Source organism: Sphaeramia orbicularis, chromosome 13 (genome assembly GCF_902148855.1).
Source record: "Sphaeramia orbicularis chromosome 13, fSphaOr1.1, whole genome shotgun sequence".
In the NCBI taxonomy this organism is placed as follows: domain Eukaryota; kingdom Metazoa; phylum Chordata; class Actinopteri; order Kurtiformes; family Apogonidae; genus Sphaeramia; species Sphaeramia orbicularis.
Window position 1 is genome coordinate 48,979,200 of NC_043969.1, and position 6,900 is coordinate 48,986,099.

A 6,900-nucleotide genomic window follows, 5' to 3' on the forward strand; every position below is an offset into this window, starting at 1 on the left:
GCATGATGAAGGAGGAACCAGTTCCATGTTCATTTAACTCCTGACACCTGGAGAAACCATGAACGTCTGCTTTAAAGGTGAAATCTGTGTCAGACACTCAGATTAGAACAGGATGATGTTTGATCTCATTCGGCTTCAACTCTGAGCTCAGAGACTCTAAATGTGGAGTAAAGTCTGACTAAACTGGACTGAAGGTCTGGTTAAACTGGACTGAGACCTGGTTAAACTGGACTGAGGTCTGGTTAAACTGGGCTGAGGTGTGGTTAAACTGGGCTGAGGTCTGGTTAAACTGGACTGAGGTTGGGTTAAACTGGGCTGAGGTCTGGTTAAACTGGACTGAGGTCTGGTTAAACTGGGCTGAGGTCTGGTTAAACTGGACTGAGGTCTGGTTAACTGGGCTGAGGTCTGGTTAAACTGGACTGAGGTCTGGTTAAACTGGGCTGAGGTCTGGTTAAACTGGCTGAGGTCTGGTTAAACTGGGCTGAGGTCTGGTTAAACTGGACTGAGGTTGGGTTAAACTGGGCTGAGGTCTGGTTAAACTGGGCTGAGGTCTGGTTAAACTGGACTGAGGTTGGGTTAAACTGGACTGAGGTTGGGTTAAACTGGACTGAGATCTGGTTAAACTGGGCTGAGGTCTGGTTAAACTGGACTGAGGTCTGGTTAAACTGGACTTAGACCTGGTTAAACTGGACTGAGGTCTGGTTAAACTGGACTGAGGTTGGGGTAAACTGGACTCATGTCTGGTTAAACTGGGCTGAGGTCTGTCCAAACTGGGCTGAGGTTGGGTTAAACTGGACTGAAGGTCTGGTTAAACTGGCTGAGGTCTGGTTAACTGGACTGAAGGTCTGGTTAAACTGGATTTAAATCTCATTGTCTCCTTTTAGTGGAAAAGTATTCGACCTTCAGGTTTAATTGTTGCACACGATAAAGAACTTGTTGAATCAAAGGTACTCTGTCGATCGCTCTGATTGTGTATTTAAAGCATTGATTCTACTTAAAGCTTTATTATTATTATGAATATATGGAATAAATATGGATTCTTCTTCTTCTTTGTGGTGAATATGACATGAAACGTGTGGGACAGAACTACAGACAGTTTATGACTTTACATTAAATTGAATTATTAAAGGATCATTATGGTGACTTCTGCATGTACCGTTCATTCTAATTGTGTAATGTGTTCTTTACTGGGTCTAATGATGTAATGGGCTAGTTTTCAGATTAATTAGCTACTAAAACAAAATGACAACAGCACCCTAAAAAATAAACGACAAAAAACAAGATAAACCAGGTGACTTAAAACAACACTGAATTTTCTGATGGTGTCACAGTGTTTATGTTCTAAAACCCAAACACAGCTCTGGATAAACCAGCGGGTGTTAGCGCTGATGCTATCTGAGACCGGGCTCAGCTTCACTGGTTCCAACAACGTTTCAGTCAAATAATGACACGAGGTTTATTTTGTCTTAATGAAGGTACTGTGTATTTCCTGAGTCGGACCAGGCTATGTAGTGGTCAAGTGTACACATCGGCTCATTGCAAGTTTATAAGTTTTGAATTTTTCAGTATAGTTTAGTTTTATTTAGTTTGGACTTTTTTCTCTAATTCAGTTAGTTTTAATTAGTTTTTAGAGCAGGTTTGCTAGCTTTTATTAGTTTTTGTTGTCGTATAACAATAATATGTAACAATAATACACATATTAAAAAACAAAATAAACTCTGTCCTTTTCATAACAATAATACACATACTGAAAAACAAAAATAAATTATGTTTTTTTTTCATAACAATAATACATATATTAAAAAACAAAAATAACTCTGTCCTTTTCATAACAATAATACACACATTAAAAAAAAAAACAACTGTCCTTTTCATAACAATAATACACTCATTAAAAACAAAAATAACTCTGTCCTTTCATGACAATAATACATGTATAAAAAAACAAAAATTAATTCTGTCCTTTTCATGACAATAATGAACGTATTAAAAAACAAAAAATAAACTGTCATTTCATAACAAAATAATCATGTATTAAAAACAAAAATAAACTCTGTCCTTTTCATAACAATAATACACGTATTAAAAACAAAAGTAAACTCTGTTCATTTCATAACAATAGTACACACATTAAAGAACAAAAATAAACTCTGTCCTTTTCAAACAATAATACACACATTAAAAAACAAATTAAAACTCTGTCCATTTCATAACCAATAATAAATACATTAAAGAACAAATTAAACTCTGTCCATTTCATAACAATAATACATAAATTAAAGAACAAAAATAAACTTTGTCTTTTTCATAACAATAATACACACATATAAAACAAATTAACTCTGCCATTTTATAACAATAATACATACATTAAAGAACAAATTAAACTCTGTCCATTTCATAACAATAATACACACACTGAAGAACAAAAAATAAACTCTGGATTTGATGACACAGATCCCACCTGATCTGTTGATAAACTGCGATCTAACATCAGTTAAAGGAATGTTCTACAGTGAAAACAACCCAATCTCCTCCTCCTCAGACCGAACTGCAAACACTATAGAGTGCTGCATTAAGAGCGCAGAGCAGAATGATGGTGAAAACAACAACTCCCATGACTCCACACCATTTCTACTTTAAATCGAAGAGGAAATGGATGGCATGAAGCAAAAACATAACATGGGAAAAATACTCGTAAGAAGAAAGACTGATTAGAAAGAACAGTTTAGTGTTTTATTATGTTCTGTTTGAATGGACGCCTGATCAGGATTTATTACAAACACACATGATGTGAATCTCAGTCTTTAACAAACAGCTGTGACTTTTTACTCTGACTTTTTCTGTATAAACTCATATTTGTTCTGTTTCCTAGGCCACTGAAGAGGGTCAATGATGCGTTTAAGACCAGTCCAGTAAATCAGGAGACACAGTTTGGAGATGATCCATTCGTCACATATTCACTCTGATGATTAAAAAGAGGTTATTCTCATTTTCAACATTGTAGGAGGTTTACCGAAGGGTCTCACTGCTGCATTCAGGGACACTCAGAGATCTCAGATCTTTGTTTACACTGTGGTTGAGCGTCTTTGACCAGAAGGATGTCTTTGTATGGATTTTGTTTCGCATTTAGTGTAAATTTAAATGTATTAAGCCATCGTTCAGACAGAGATCGCATAAAAAACAACAATAAAACACATCAACATCACTGAGACGTTTCATGTAGAAACGTTTGTTTATTTGTATTCGATCAGTGTTAGTTTCTTTGGTGTGTCCCAGTAAAATAACTTGGACTTAATCACCTTTGTTAATATGATTTAGTGTTTTGTTATACTGTATCCTTGTGGCCTGTAAAGGTACTGCAGGTGAGGTTCAACAAGTCAAGTACAAAAAATAAATAAATAAATAAGTTACATATTTCTAATTTACCATAACATAATGTATACATGATTGAATATTGCATTTTAGTTATTAATGAGAAATAACACAATTCAGTGATGAGATAATCTTTTTTTTTTACCTGAATAGTTTTTTATCCAAATCATATCTTAATTTCTTTTCTCTTGTCATTTGCAGAGAATCCATTGCATCATTTCAACTTGTTGTATTTGTCATTTAGAATGTCCACCAATGGACTCACAATGACATAAAATTAAAAATACTGGACAATTCACCTGAAACCTGATTGGAAAAAGTACAAATATCTGTGTGGAAATGAGAGAAAGGCAAAAGTTCCACAAGTAACATTCATTGAATAAAATATGTTTCAGTCCAGAACACATAATGTCAGATTCAGATTTTAAAAACTTGTCATTCATTGTATGACACAAGTCTGTTTATTGAACAAATTTTAGTAACATCAGTTCAGTAGTAAAAATAGAATAAAAACGAAAAATAAAGTGCACAGAATAATTTAAACATATACATACTGTACGTGACTGTACAGATAACTGTAAAGGATGAACTTAGATGATCAATATTATTGTACTGGCAATGCACATATGTATTTTAATATATACATAAATAGCAAAATATGTGTGTGTATGTGGATACTTATTTATCAATTCATAATTCTCAAACAAGGTGTAGAATTAATTTGGATTTTAAAAAAAAGAACAACTAAATACTAAAATGTTACAAAGTAATATAAAATGAACAATAATACACTGTTCTCTATAAAGTTGGAATAGTTCTGTTTTCAGACACATTCTACTGTTTTTTCCTATTTTCACATCAGTAATCACCAGTGAGATACATACTGAGTCCCAGTTACATTTAACCAAGAATAAATTACATTGGTCACAACCATTTCATGAGAAGAGAAAATATTTATTACAACTTTATGGACAGACAGTGCATGTTTTCCTTTTTTTTTTTTTTTTTTTTTTTAACAAATTTTCCAGTGTGTTCATTGATTTACTCTTTACTTCTTAGGTTTTAAATGTATATCTAGTTTAACTTAAGATTGCTGTGTATGTGTGTGTACAGTCCAAATAGAATACATACAATCAACTCTGTTTTAACCCTTTCATGCATGAATTATGGGAACCTTACTGGGTCAAAACACAATGATGTCCCGTCAGAGAGCAAACTTTAATTGATTGCCATTCAACATTTATTTCAATATAAAGTAGCTCCTTGTTCTGGATGATCCCTTACGGTCCAACTAAAGCAAAAATGAATTTAAAAGTAAAAATGTGGGTCAAATTGTCTCTAAAATGTCCAGTCAGAGAGATTTTGAATACCGTGTTTAGACCCTAATCAAGTTATTTTCCTTAGTGTTTTTATTCCTCTTTAGGCATGAAAAAAACAATGTGATTGAATTTTTTTTTATGAACCTATTTTTCATGGAGTTACAAAATATCCACTCAGCTGGACACCATGCATTTAATTTTTGAAGCAAAGAAATATGTATTTACTGATACGCTGTGTGAAAACTATGAAAAAATAAAAAAAAATAAAAAAAATTAAATGCTGCTAATCTGGTGTTTTGTCACATTTTATATACTCTAATATTAGTTATTACTCACTTTATTGAGATAATATGTAAAAACAACAACAACAAACAAACAAAAAAAAAACAACCTTTTTGTTTAAGGAAATGGTTAATTACAGTCTATTAACAATAACAAGCAATTGATTTACACTCAAACATGTTACTGCTATCAAGAACAGCAAAGTTACAGTAATGGTATGAATTGCAGTGTATGGGATGATGCATAGGCGTCCAGTGCGTTGGCTGATATGGAACTGAAACAATAAAATCCATGAATATACAAGAGAACAGCTGGAGAATAACTGTCAACTGTAGTGACCACTGTGCATGAAAGGGTTCATCTCTGTCTCTTTTTTTTTTTTTTTTTTTTTTTTAAATTTTGCATCATTTGTTGATGTAGTTTACTATGTTTAATTTTTATGTGTGATTTTCTGTGTGTATATGTTGTTTAGTTCATGATGGTTTCTATAATAAAAGGTAAACGTATCCCTGCCTCCGAATGTTCGGGTGTTCGGGCAGTTCCGGGTGTTCGGGGGGTTTCGGCTCCAGACTCGGGTCGGCTCGGCTCTGACAGGCCGTGACCCGGATGTAAACACCGCGGCCATTGTGGAGTGGGACGCGGCAGATAACCATCCTTCTGTCAGACTTTCTCTCTTCCCCGGGGACGGACGGACCCGCTCGGACTCGGACCGGACTCTCGGCTGTCAGTCTGGGTTCTGTGGTCCGCTCGGTCCGGTTCTGTTGCGTCATGGAGCGGCGGGAGGGCGACGCGACGGCGGCGGCTCAAACTTTTTCGTCCCAGGCGGAGCAGATCATGGAGGCGGCGGTGGAGGCGGCGGTGGAGGTCCTGCTGCAGAGACTGGACCGGCGGGGCCCGGACGGCGCCGAGAACCGGGTCAGTACGCGGGTCGCAGTTCGGTTCAACTAAACGGTTCAAGTCGAAGTTCGGTTCAGAGAAGGCGGGCGAAATCAGAGCTAAATCCCGCCGTCACTTCCTCCTTGGCCGGAGAAGAACCAGAGCGGAGAGTCGAAAACACGGCGGGAAGTCCGTTAGATTTAACGGAACACGTTAAATATGTGAGATTTAAAACACCCCAACTGGTCACATTAATTAAAATACACAACCGGACCGAACTCGGCCCGGTTTAATTCTCCGTGTCTCCATCCAACGGCGCCATCTTGGATTGGGTCAAAACGGTGATGAACGAACACGAAGAGTTTAATAAATGAAAGAAAAACCGAAAAACTGAGCCTTGAAAACACTTCATCTGTTATTTAGTTCATGACCTGGAAAACAAGCACTTCATTAGAATACAACAGGTGTTTCTGGATTCTGTAAAATTAACGATGTTTATCTGTTTCGTATTGTTTTTGTTGTTTTTTTATCCCTTTACCAAAAAATATTCATTATAACTATAAATTTTAACATCTTTCTTATATTTATGAAAAAACAGTTTGTATAGTACGATATAAATTTTGCCACTGAAAATATACCTGATAATCTGATACTGATTTCCAGACAATAAACCAGTTCATCTCTGCTTTTGACATATCGTTGAATCTCATGTCAAACTCATCTGTTAATTATAAAATCAGCTAAATCTGACATATTTTGATCAGATGAATTGGAAAATGAATAAATTGCTTTTTGTTGGATATTTTCCAGATGTCTGTTAAACTGTCATGACATATAGATTTATTAACATAATTGATTCACAGCTGTTATTGTAGGAGGAATCTGAAAAGTGAAATGTTTTTTTTTCTAATGTGCAGACAGTGTTTAGAGGTAGAGCTGCCACTGGACTGGCCTGAAAACTATAATAACTAACACACTGGCCTATTTTTCTGTATCACTGACACAAATTTGATAAAGTTTCACTTCATTTTGCTCATAGACCAGTGTT

The 6,900-nt window shown here is 35.5% G+C and overlaps 1 protein-coding gene across 1 annotated transcript in view; it reads left to right on the plus strand.

Annotated features, from left to right (window-relative positions):
- Window positions 1–6,900, plus strand: part of LOC115431037 (tumor necrosis factor alpha-induced protein 2-like) — a 100,442-nt gene that overhangs the window by 48,294 nt on the left and 45,248 nt on the right. The gene's annotated exons all lie outside the window — the stretch shown is intronic.